Below are 13,052 nucleotides of genomic sequence, written 5' to 3' on the forward strand. Positions count from 1 at the left end.
ATTGACAATATTGTGGAAAGTATGCTCTTTTTAAGAGATTATAAAACAACAGAAGGAGATGAAAAGGGAGCTGGCAGAACTCAAGAAAAAAAAACTGACGTGAAGAAGAACAATGTCACATAAATAAAAGCCTCATTAGAATAAAAAAATTAGAACCCACGTGATAGAAAACCTTACCAAGGGCACGATGGCCAGGCTGACTCTAGACGGTCCTACTGCATTTGAGCAGGACATTCCCATAGAGTAAGACTCCAGTGGATGGAAAGACATTTGGGATCCTTAACTCCCAGCCCCTCCAGTTACTGTGTCAACCAAAAATGCCACTCCCTATTTTCAATGTACAATAATTTAAAATGATTATAAAAATGATACATCTTTATAGTAGATAGGCAGGAAAGAGAAATAAGACAGATGTAAAATTGATGTTCTTTAGGAAGAGACCCGAACAAAGGACACAGAAAAATGTTAAATACTGAAGAAAACTTTACTGAAGTAAGAGCTACAGGTTACAACACCTATGAGCTTTTCAGGGAAAATAAACACTCTCCCACACTGAACTGCCCAATTTATTTTGTTTTTTGTATCTAGACCACGCAAATACGAACTAAAATGAATAATGCAGGAATGATGGCATCATGGTAAGATGGTGAACATAGTGGTCATTAAAACTGACTAAACTGAAATTTTGTTCACTGACTGAAGTGTTATAAAGCCGGACAATAGTAACATGGCTAAAAAGAATTTAGAAATAGGGAAGGAGAAGTATATGGATTCCTCCTTCTTCGTAGCAGGGAATTAATAGTCTAAAACTGAAATGTAATTTAAAGAGAACTCAAACTCAATGTGTGTTATAATCTCTTTTATTAATTTAGAGGAATATTTTAGGAAGGAAATCATATCCCATATACTGAAGAAAATGGATCTGAAATAAGTCTTTCAATTTTACTTCAGTTTCCTTTTTATTCCATTAAATTCAAGTAAATAGAATTTAGTCAAATTCTATTGGGGGTAGCCTGGTAGCATGGGACGTGTGTAGTCCCAGCTACTTGGGAGGCTGAAGCAGGAGGTTTGCTTGAGCCCAGGAGTTTGAGGTTGCAGTGAGCTATGATCATGTGCCACTGCACTCCAGCCTGGGTGACAGCGAGAGACCCTGCCTCTTGAAAAAAAAAAAAAAAGAAAAAAGAAAAGAAATTCTGATAGTGGCTGCAAATTGACCTTACCTATTCTCAATATTTTTTCTCAGAAACATCTGAAATGCTTTTTAAAACTCAATCTAAGTCTAAAGATAAAGGAAATGGAGCCATATAATGGAATAAAGGACAAGTGTACAAACATTTAAGTTAATTACAAACAACCCATTTATTTAACTGCAGGGAAGGGTATTACAGACTCTCATGCCTCTTTTCTTGGGATTTCTCAGACATTCAGGCAGATAGAACTAAAGTCAATGTGTCTGGTGTGGACTCAGAGACTAATTTGGTGTCATCTACTGATTCATTTCCCCTAATATTCCATAATAATTCACTTCCCATAATATGCCATAATAATGTATAGTTTATCACATCTATTTCACAGGTTAAAAAACAGAAGTTCACAGAAGTCTGAATGACTTTCAAGCCTGAAATTTGAACCCAGATCTTGAATTATAAGTGAATTGGTGAGAATTAGGATTTCAGGAATGAACTGTAGAGTTTATTTACTAAGCCAATGGTTGTTACTTTATGAAGCTCCAACACACTTGGGGATATGACATAGCACCCTCCCCATCCATGTCATTTGGATGGGGCTCACCTCATTCTACAAATCCGAGAGCAGGCAGGTAACCCAGACTTGGGCACTCAGTGCATTCTATTGCTCTGGGCACCATAATTAGTTTGTGGATGGGCAATGACTCCCAGTTGTCCATGGGAGCAAACACTGGTACTTTTCTGGAGTGACAAATGAGAAGGATTCTATTTTCTGTAAGCGTAACAGTAGTACAGATGATGCAAGTCTGTACTGCTAAGGACTACCACACGGGTCCCAAGAATAAGGCCACACAGAGGAAAACAGGGCCAAGAGATGGAGATAGACATGTTTACATTGCATTGTTGACACTTCTTGATCCAGCCATTCCTGAATCCAGTGCACCATGGACTTTGGAGATATACAAGACAATGACATTATCCAGTTGGCTTTTGGTCAATTGAGGTCGAGTGGATCTTATGCATTTGGAAACACCACACTAGGTAGAACAGAGGTGGTGGCTAGATCTTCTGACACTCAGTGTGGACTCCTTCCACAGACTCTCTGGGGTCCCTCTCAGTAAACTCATACAGCATCATTTAGGTCCCCTGAGGATGCAGCTTTATTTGTGCAAGAGCAAGCCTTACTCACTCTGCACCCTGTATCTCAGATACAGCTTTCCCCATGAAAAGTGAACTCCGACAGATGAATGAATTACCGCTAAAAGGTTGTCACCTGGAAAGTTTTGTTTTAAATGATCTAAATTAAAGAAATGGTCTTTCCCTTTTAATGTGCATATAAAATCACTGCACTTTTCTGGTTAACAATATAGTTTCCATTCTCATTATCAGAATCATAAAAATGAATAAGGTGACAGTTTCTTTTTAAAATGCAAAGTGTTTTATGTCAGAAGTTATGAGAAATTAGATGGGGACTCTTCCTTTATGCAGGTGTAAAAAGGTGACTTTCTTTCTTTCATTGGGTATTTTCCACAATTCTGATCCAATTCTCTTGCCTTAAAAACAGGAATAGTTATATATACCATTAACCAAAGGAAACAGGAAAATCCACAGACAAACCCTTGCGTTTTTATGGAGACAAAGAGAAGGCAGTAAGATGTTCAAAAGGAAAGTTATAAATGCAATGATGGAAGATCATGTGATGCACATTAATTCAAAAGGGCCCCTTTATTGGATTGTGATCTGATTGTGTTTACAAATATATAGCCAGAAGGCTTTTAATTTTGGGGCAATTTCATTGTTCATAGATATATATCTGGCTACAGATATACATCTATGAAATTATGTGCTTATGTGTTTTAAATGAGATACAGCCCTCTCCTTTAATGCAATAATGTTCCTACTTTATGATCTACAGTTGCCCAAAGTTGGAGCAATTTTATAACAATCTTATTTGAAATACCATAATAGATGAAAGATGTAAATAATGTGATGTTTAGAGACCCGGTTGAAATTTGAATTCATTGGAATTTAGCAACCGCTGGAGCTAACAAGGACAGACTTTATTAAATTGCAGGGATTGGGTTCTCCTTGCATTTCCAGCCGCTTCTTGCCTCCTTGCTGTTTATTTTTCTTTTAAGCCTGAGTTCAATAAATAAACCCAACTAACAATTAAAAAGTCCCCAAATGATTCTAGATTGAAAAAATGCAAAAATAGCCCGGCTGGCACTGTACTTGCAGTAGAGTTTGATTAAATTCTCTAATTGCATTCGAACGGGTGGGGAAGATCACAATGTGTTGGTGCTTTCAGCATGAGCCACCGATGAAAGACTTCAATTACCACTAAAAATGGAAAATGTTCATAATAGATAAATGCTCTTCCTATTTGAGAGCTGCCTTTTAAAAAATTACATAACCGGTTTGGGTGAGATACTGTTCTATTTCCTCTCGTACACTGTGGACGGATTTATGCCCCTGCCCTAAACCTAGGAACCTTCTCTCTCCTCTAGGGGAGACCCTCTGCCTGTAGCTGGCTTGGCTAGAACAGCTCTGCTCCTGGCCAGAGACCGGATGTCCTGTGTTAGGGAAGACAGAGCATGGCAGTTCCTCCGGGAGAAGGAAGAGTAGAGACCGAGGAAGACGTTAGCAGGATGTCTCTGGGGCAACTGTGGCGTCTACTGTTGATTTGGACTCTGCCGTGGAAAGTGGGCACAGAACAGGATCAAGGGACAGAGGGCTGCCCATTTTCAAACACTGCCCTGAACCAAATGTGCCTTGATCTGGGACGACGGATGCTCACTTACATGCTTCAGTTCAAATGTCACCTCCTCCAGGAAGCCTTCTCTCACCCTGTCTTCTCTGTGCCCTCGGGGATGCTGTTGTCCTCTGTTGTAGCAGGGGCTGATTTAATGTGATCAATGTTCATACCACCTCCTGCCTTCCCTCTGCCCCTTGTAAACCCCCCGGGTCCGAGCCCATGTTGGGGTTTTCTGTGCCTAGCTCAGGGTTTGAGCCCTGGTGGGCTCGAGTAGCACAGGCCTTGCTAGGTAGTTCCCTGGTGCTTCAGCTCCTCCCTCTCCTCCTTCTTGGTTTCTCCCTCCACGCTAGAAGGCAGGCGCCTCAGGGTCACACAGGCCTCAGTTTGAATCCTGCCTTACTGGTTTTTAACTGGGCAGGTAGCTTCACCTTTTGAGCCTTGGCTTCCCCATCTGTAAAATGGGGGTAAGTCTACCTGTCTCATAAAATTGCTGAGCAGGGATAATGGAAATCTAAAAGGTGAAGGCAGCTACAGGTGCTCAGAGCATATGGTAGACACTCAATCCATACTATTTTATTCCTCTCCACTTTCTTTTCCTTACCTCCCTGTTTTCCTTCCTGATTTCCCTCCTTCTAACCACTACCATCATCATCACCATTCACCAAACATTTACTAGGTGCAGGGCCCCCTGCTGAGTGCTTTACTCGGATCATCTCCTCTAAGTCTCTGTGTCTTAGGTCTCCCTCCTTCTTACCCTCTTAGCTACGTCCCGGCCTCAGTTTCCCCAGCTTCTGGGCTCCGTGGTTCCTCCTCATGTGGGGCCTTGTGGATAGGACTCAGCCCAGACTTGCTCCAGGCTCTGTGACAGTCCTGGCTCCAGCCTCGGCCTCACTGCGATGGGGCTGGACCTGGGCCCCGTGTCCACCGCCTCAGGAAGAAGCTGGAGGATCTTCCCGTGAGACTGGACAGACCAGACAGCACTGCCCAGCCTCCCTGCTCCACTCCAGGGGCTGGGTCTCTGCAGCCCTCCCCTGCCCTGCCTCGTACCTTCCAGAACCTCCCACCAGCCCTGGGCTCCCCACGTCCTGAGCCCACCTGACACCCTCGGCCACGCCTGTTTCTGCACCCACTTCCCACCCCCATCACCTTGGCTTCCTCCCATGATGCCTCAGGCTCACCTGTGCCTACCCAGGGTGACGCCGTCCCTGGGTCCCCTCCTCTGTTCTTTCTCCCTCTTTCTCCTTTTCCCACATTTGCTGCCCTTCCCACCTTCCTCCTTCCATTCTCTCTGTCTCTCCCATTTCCCATCACCTCTTACCAAGCCCCCAGTTTTTTACGGCAGGTCCTGGCGTTACAGACGCACACAAGATGGGGTCACTGCCCCAGATGAGTCGGGCCTGATGGGGAAGACGGAGCAGCGGCCACGGCCGCAAAGCTCTGCACGCTCTGCAGCCGGCATCCATGCAGCGTCCTACGCGTAGGTTCAACGACCCAAGCGCACGGTCAGGGTGGGGCCACCCCAGCCTTCCAGAAACGCGTGGAGCGAGTGCTTTGGCATCACACTCAGCGTGGGCCGACAGGGTGGCACGACGGCTTACGCAGAGAGAACGGAACCCGAGGTGCATTACTAGGGCTTCAGCACTTGGGGTGGGGAGATGGGGGCTCTGCTCTTCTCTGCGACGTCCCCCATCCCACAGGCGCTGTGCTCACGTATTCCTTTGCGTGGCTACGTGACGGATTTTGTCTTATCTCCTGGGGAAGACAGACATCGTGGTGGACGCAGTTGATTCATGACAGGTAAGCCCCTCGAGGACCCAGGAACTCACTTTCCTGGGCTTGTCGGCCAGGGCTGGCTCAGAGCTCTGCCCCTTTCTGGGAAGGGTTCTTGGCTGAAGGAAGCTGCTTAGTCCTAAGTTTCTCTCTCCCCTGGGGGTACCCCGCCTCCAGAAACTTTACCAGGTGGGGATACAAGGGCCTGGGCCTCTCTCCTGAATTCAGGCCACCTCTGAGGGGTAACCCAGATGCAGAGTTGCCCATGGGGTGGGCTGAGGCCCTTTTGGCTGCATCACAGCCCGACTTCTCCCTCTGCCCCATCCTTCTCCCCTTACTCCTTCACACATGTTGTTCCTGAGAGCTCTCTTCAGGACCCCTCCTGCATGTAAAGTCATCCCACAGTCGGTTACCCAGCAGCCTAGCAAACAGCCAATCGTTCTGCAGTGGTCCTAGGACGCAGACTCCAGAATGGGATTTTGGTGCTGGGTCAGCTGCTGGCCGACTGGCAGCAGAGACCCCATCCCTGGGAGCAGGTGCTGCATGGACAGACCCCGGCATGCAGCAATGCGATTATTAAACCTTCTGCTGGTGGTGAAATGGGCTGGGACATTGGAGGGAGGGCTACCCTGGCAGGTGCATTTCTCAGGTGAGGAGGGAGGGGACAGTAATTAGAGGTATTATGGAATTGTCGCTGGGCCAGCAAATGCATTACAGAGCGACAGTGCAAGGTTCAGGGTGATTAATCACCAATTAAGGGCTAAGTGTGAAAGCCAGAGGGCAGCGTATAAAGGGACTCATCCTCCTGGAGGATGGAGAGTTGGGGATCAGGCATAGGTCGTAGTTATAAGAGCAGCAGAGTGTTCCAGAAGAAGTTGAATTCTCAAACCCTGCAGGTCTGCTACGCCAAGGTCAGGCCCCTCACCAGGCAGGCGTGGGACCCAGCACGGTTCAGCATCCCCCTTTGCCCAGGCTTGCTTCTCTCACGCCTTTAATTTAAAATTTAAAATTGTCCTGGTGGTGAAATGGGGCAGCCATTCCCTCCAGCGACTCCCTGAGCAGCAGAGACGCTGGCCGATAGCAAGAGGGATACGGGACAGGTGACAGGACAGCGCCGTGGGTATCACATGTGGCTGATACCAGGGCAATAGCTGTGCTTGTGGTTTGTGCCATTAACCTTCCTCTTGTAAATGCTCTCAGGAAAACAGACCAACTGGAAGCCTGGAACAGCTGTTCCCAGGCAGAGTGAACTTAGTGTGTGGAATACGTGGGTACAGGTGGTTCGGGTGGCCTGCAGTGGTCCTGCGGAGGGTGGCCCAGGTCCCACCTCCTTAGGTGCCTGGACTGTTGCTTATGTCATCACCCCCTGGGCTGTGCCCTCGGCTGAGACACTCCCTCTCCAGAGGCAGCCTGCAGCCAATGTCCAGTCAGTGCCAGGTGCAAATGCCCAGCCCCTTGCCTTTGACCTGGGGCACACCTGAAGGTCCCTCCCAGCTCCAGAGCTTCCTGCAAGGTCGGCTGCAGCTCCCCTGGCCACTGAACCACAGTGCAATGCTGTTTTCTGCCAAATCGTGCTTTCCCCAACTCCCCCCACCCCTCCTGATGGGCTGTGTCCAAGAGCACCCCCGCAATAAATCCCCTCCACGCCACTCTCAGAGGCTCGCCGTCCGTCTCCCAGGGAAACGGACCCTTGTACACATTGAAGTCTGGGGCTCTCGTCCGCTCCACCCCTCTCCTGGGTTAGTCTCCAAACACGAGGTCCCTGCTCACTGTCTGCTGACTGCCTGAGGATGCTGCTGTGATCCTGTCCCTGCCGTCTTCTTCCCTGGGTCTCTGCTACTTTCCAAGAGCCCCGGGCTCCAGGCTGTCCTGCGTGGCCCATCCCAGTGCAGAATGAGCCCGGCCTTCAGAGAGGACAGGGAGGAGAGGAGGCTCCACGTACTGATGCAGAATGCACGGGGGAGGCTCGGTGCCGCCCGGGTGCACGCGGCCTGCCCTCGCTGGCACTCAGGGCCATTTGCTCCTCCTTTGCTTGGGGAAAGGCAAAAAAGAGGAGGTGAGGTGCCGGTGGGGCGGTGGTGCCTCGGGGCTTCTCTTTCTGAAGACGTGGCTAGATGGGTGGAGCACGCCGGGAGGGCTTCCTCGGTGTTCTGGTAGCTTCTGCTGTGGGCACCCAGCGTCCACTCAGAGTTGCAGGGTTCGTGGCTCGGATGCCAGGCCACAGTTAAAAAGCTTTTCAAACGTCTGGGCTTGGCAAAGCCCCAAGTGTGGTTTCTTGTTTTTTTTTTGTGTTTTGTAAAAAGGATACTTCTCTGCTAAGTTCCAAGCCTCCCGTGCTTTGAAGGATGTTTAAACTGCGTGTTCTGGATTCATTTACATAAAACTCATCAAAGTGTGATTTTGTAAGATGGTTTGATGTCCGAGCCGTCATTAAAGGCTGTTTTGTTTTTTCTCCTTGACGGGCGATTTACGCTCTGCTCATCCCGAAAGGCCTGCCCGTGCGCTCTCAGGGGAGTCCGACTCTCTCCCAATGGCGGACTGTCCCCGGTCCTGGGGAGATCTCAGAGCCGGCACAGCAGAGCCTCTCACCGTTTCATGAGAAGGAAGAACATTTTGGAAGAAAGTGACTTTTTTCTTTTTCTTTTGGCACCATAGGAGCCTGTGCTGCAGAAAGAGAGCGAAGGCAGCAGGTCACATCCCAGCCTGTGGCTTGGCTGCTCGGGCCTTGGGGAAGCCCCCTCCGTGCCGAACACACCCTGCCGCTCCACAGGCAGAGGCAGCTCCCAGGTAGCCGGTGCAGACATCGAGTTTGCTTGTCCCCGGGACACGATGTTGTGTCGTAGCCACCGGGACAGGCCAGGAGCAGCCGTGACTGTTTCCCGGCTGACCTGAGCGGGAGGAATTTGCTGAGCACCTTTGTGCTGTGGGAGCTTCCCCCAGCCCTCCCGCTGGATCCTCGCAAAAACACCTTGACACGGGCATTCTCGTGCCAGTTTACAGACGGACGAGGCGAGGCATTGCAAAGCTGGCCTGGGGACTCCAAAGTGCCCTCTCCTCCTCTTACAAACGTCCAAGTGACCGGAAGGCCACTGCCTAGTGCCTGGGGGTGCGGAGCATGTTTTGAATGACGATGGTGTGAGTGCACCAAGGGGCTCAGGGCCTGGGACCCAGGCTCACCTGGCTTCTGAGCTTGCTGAGCTACAAATAGGTGGAGACTTTGTCCAGGGCAAAAATCCTTGAACTGGGACCTGGCTCCTGGCCTGGTCAAGTGCGGACCGGGCAGACCTCTCTGAGCTGTGATTTTCTGTCTGTGAAATTAGGTTGTTGTGAGGACCAGTGAGGAAAAGCAGGTGCAGCGCCAGCCCCACGGTGCGGGGCGCTGATTTTCATGACTATGGGAGCAGGAGTCCCGTCTCTTTCCTTGCTCCTTGGCTGGTGACCATTGGGATCACACCACAGCCTCCCTGGAGTGTTTCAGGGCAGTGAGGTGCTTTCATTCTAACGGCACTGAGAGGTGGCATGGAACAGGTAGATAGGAGGGGCTTCCACAGGGTGACTCCACAGGAAGGGGAAACGTGGCTGTCTCTGCACGTGCACCCTGGGCAAGAAGGGCTGGAGATGGTGCAATGTCAGGACTTAGAGAAAGGTTCTTGCTGTTGCAGGAATTAGCCTGACCTCCATGACTGACACACTGTGGTAGAACTCTCTGGGGGCTGTTCAGCGGAGACCGGCTTGAGATCCAAGTGAAGTCACTTGTACAGTCCTGCCATTTGGGGTGTGTGCCTGCATGTGTGTGTGCAGCAGAGGGGACGTTGCATCACACAGAGACACTTGTGCTGTTGGTAAGACTCTGTGGCTGCTTCTCCCCCTGAACCCTAAGTCGATTGTTCCTTCCTCCATCTTCTCTCTTTCTGGCTTTTAGCAACTGATACTTTTCCATTTGGAACATCTGGTTTATTTTCAATCTGGCTGGAAAAATATCACCTGGTTAGGGAGGGATCTGCCCACCTGTGTTCAGAGGTCAAAGGGCTGTGAACCGGGGGCTAACCCGAGTGATTGTCTAATTCAATCCTGGGCACCAGTGAGGAAACTGAGGCACCCAGCGGGTAAGGGGATCCCTAAGTTGGTAGCAGCAGAGATGGGATCCGAACCCAGAATTCTTTTCCTAGCATTTTTCTCGGGGACATTTGGAAAAAGGAAAGAGGTGCAAAAAATTTACAATCACCTGATGTTCCCCCCACCCAAAATGAACCATTGACCTTTTCTCATGTTCGTTTCAGTTATTTTTCTGTATATGTAGCGGAACTATTCTGCAAGTAACATGTGAGTGCGCTAGACACTTTAAAAACTGTTAGAACCTGACAGATAAATCTACAACCTACCCCCGGCCTCCTATGGCCACTGTTCATCCTGGTCCACTTCCTGGTCTACAGAAGTAGCTGTTATTATGAATTTAAAGTCCTTCCTTCCAAGCCACTGAATATTTGAGTATATATTATTGTTTTGTGCTTAAACATTTACATAAGTGGTGTCGTGTATCTCATCCTGCAGACCATCAGCGGTGGATCTCTCTGTCCCCAGCGATGGGCTCTGGAGGCCTGTTTTTGTTGATGGGCAGAGACCTGGTGCATCCCCCTCAGAGGCCGAGTGTACTCCCCGTGCCACCTGCCACTTCTCAGTTGCCTGCACACCTGCGGGTTGTCACCAAGCTGTGCGACTTGCTTTTCAATAAACTTCTGAACAAACAACATGGAAACCTGGACTGAACTTGTGCAGGGACCCTGAGTCAGTCAATTCTCCATCCTGCACTGTTTCTTTATCTCTTGAGTCCAACTTCCCCACACATCGTATGGGCGGTGTGCAGTCCCACATAGCTCCGGCTTGCCCCGCACCTAAGGTGTAAGCCCAAAGCTCTTGTTCCCATCGTGCGGCATGTTTGGGATGAAATAACCACCGCCACCCCCCATATTGCTCCATTTGTGGGTAGAACTTTTGTCGTGGGAAGGCTATGCTTTCCGTAACATCTCATGACATGACATGTCTGAAATGGGGAAGTCACCCCAGAGAGCGGAGACGGAGGATTCCCTCTTGAAGGGTGAGGTCGTTTCTAGTCTCTGTCATTTTGGAGACAGGTAGATCCTCAGATAGAAAAAGCCCTGGGCAGAGAGCAAACATGACGAAGTCTGAAGTATTTCTATGGTGGCTCCAAACATGGTGAGGCCCCCTCTGCGGGAAGGCTGCAGGCGGGGAGGAGGATTTTCTAAGATTACACAGGAAGCTTGAGAAAGGCCCTGAGGACAAACGCAGGGCTGGGTCTGCTGTCTGCGAGCTCTTCCCACTCTGCCCATTAGAAGGGAGGACTGGGTGAGGAAACCCAGGCTTGTCTCAGTGGGAGGGATTGCTCGTGGTGGAGTCGTGGGCAGTGAAAGAGTCTAACAGCAGGTGAAAGATATTTAACTCTGCTGGGGCAGTGGGAAAGCCTTCACAGGAGAGGTGACATGAGAGCTGAGTTTTGAAGTATAAATAGGAGTTTGCCAGGAGAGGTGGGGAAAAGGCCATTCCGAGCAAAAGGAGTACATGGTCAGAGATATGCAGATTTCAGAAATCAGGAAAGACTCTGAGAGTGGGAAATGATTCAATGAGTACGAGGAAGTCTGGGAGTGGGAAATGATTCGGTGCGTACGAGGATGTGGAGGATGTGAGAAAACCAGGAGGCTGGGAAGGTAGGTCGGGATCTGACTCCAACCCAAATGCTCCGAGGAGCTGTAGGGGAACTCAGCACAGAGAAGCAGCAAAGTGGCTCAGGAAGGTGAACAGGGTGGCGCGGGGTGGAGGACGGATTGGAGGGTGCGGCTCGAGTCAGAAGGACCCGTGGGTGAGGTTGTTGCACTAGTGCCAGTGAGAGAGCCTGGCACAGAGGGCTGAGAGAGAGGACAGGGCACTGGCATGGGGGGGCGTAGGGGTGGGAGGGAAGGGAGAGGTCCTAATAGTTACCGAGCGGGTTTGACATGCGTTACCTTACCCATTTTCACCATAATTCTGTGGTCCAGGCAGGGTTGCCCCCATTTTACAGATAAGACAATGGAGACGCAAGAGTTAAATGACAAAGTCTCACAAGCCCTATTAATACATGTCTGTGGGTTCCAGAGTCAGCTCTGCTGCCCCTAGTTCATGGCAAAGGGAGAGAAGCATTCAGCAATCTCAGAAGACTCAGGTTTCACCCTTGGGAACCTGGGCGAATATCAGTACTCGCAGATGTCCCTCCTGCCACCCATGTCCAGCCTCCTCACCTGTGGGCAGCTGTGGTCTGTGACTGGCTCTGGCCTGTGGGTTGTGAGTGAAGCCGACAGATGTCACTTCTGGGCTGGAGCATTTACTAGCTGATGTGAGACGCTCCAGCCCCCCACTGCTCCTCTGGTGCCCAGGGAAACTCATGTTGAAGTGTAAACTCCATCAGTGTGGATACCTCACCAACCAGGGTGAGCAAAACCCATTTGCTTCCCTGCCTTGCAACGGCATTGAAGTGGGAAATGAATCCCTGCAGTCGTAAGCCGTGAATAGAACTGTTTGTCACTGCAGCATGGCCTGCCGCACGCTGACTGATACGGCGATGCCATTCCTTGAGCAAGGGCAGAGAGGAGGAGCAGGCTGAGGGCAGGGTGGGAAACATGATGCTCCTGGATTTGGGAAGCCTGAGCTGGGCAGAATGTTCTAGTGAGAGGAAGTCAGGCTTTGGAGATTAGCAGGCATGGGTCCAATGTCACCTCAGACACCCACTGTCTGGGAGGTTGCAGGCGAAGGCCTCCAGCCTCTCTGGCCTTAGTTTCTGCATCTGTGAAATGGGGAGAGTTGTAATCACTACCTCCTTGGGCCGTCAGGGTGAGTGGAACTGACACATCCAGACACCCGGCGAAGCCCGTCCTGAGGAAGCACGTGGTGGCTGTTACCCTGGGAGGACAGTCGAGAGTTGCGACGTCTTTTCTGTCTTATTCCCGTGAATTTCTCTCATATCGAGAATGGTGCTGGAAACGGGGCTCAACAGGTGTTCATTTGATACTCACCAGGTAAGTGAGAGCATGAAACTGCTTGCTTTGTGTGTCCTTTTCTCTCTTCCATGGGAGGGCCCTGGACACGCGACTGCATCTGTTTCCTCAGTGCCCAGCGAATGTCAGTTCTCAGGAAGTTTCCCTTGAAAGAATGAGTCACCTTGGCCTTTAGAAATAGCCAGATCTGTGGGCCATTTCTCTCTGACACATCGACGCCAAGCCCAGCCTTGGTTTTGCAGGGGATCCCCACGTCCCCCGGCCGGCAGGGCATCTCCCCAGGGTCCAGGTGCCCAG

At 50.1% G+C, this 13,052-nt stretch overlaps 1 long non-coding RNA gene across 2 annotated transcripts; it reads left to right on the top strand.

Moving 5' to 3' along the window:
* Positions 1-4,548: 4,548 nt before the first annotated feature.
* On the top strand, positions 4,549-12,604 carry LOC123640125. Of its 2 annotated transcripts, XR_006735879.1 has the most exons (6): positions 4,549-5,561; positions 5,640-5,739; positions 8,368-8,499; positions 9,375-9,554; positions 10,264-10,497; positions 12,591-12,604. It is a non-coding gene; the product is annotated as an uncharacterized LOC123640125 (long non-coding RNA). The 2 variants fall into 2 exon arrangements; XR_006735878.1 differs by having other exon boundaries at positions 4,549-5,739.
* Positions 12,605-13,052: the final 448 nt, after the last annotated feature.

This window comes from Lemur catta, chromosome 1, assembly GCF_020740605.2.
Source record: "Lemur catta isolate mLemCat1 chromosome 1, mLemCat1.pri, whole genome shotgun sequence".
In the NCBI taxonomy this organism is placed as follows: domain Eukaryota; kingdom Metazoa; phylum Chordata; class Mammalia; order Primates; family Lemuridae; genus Lemur; species Lemur catta.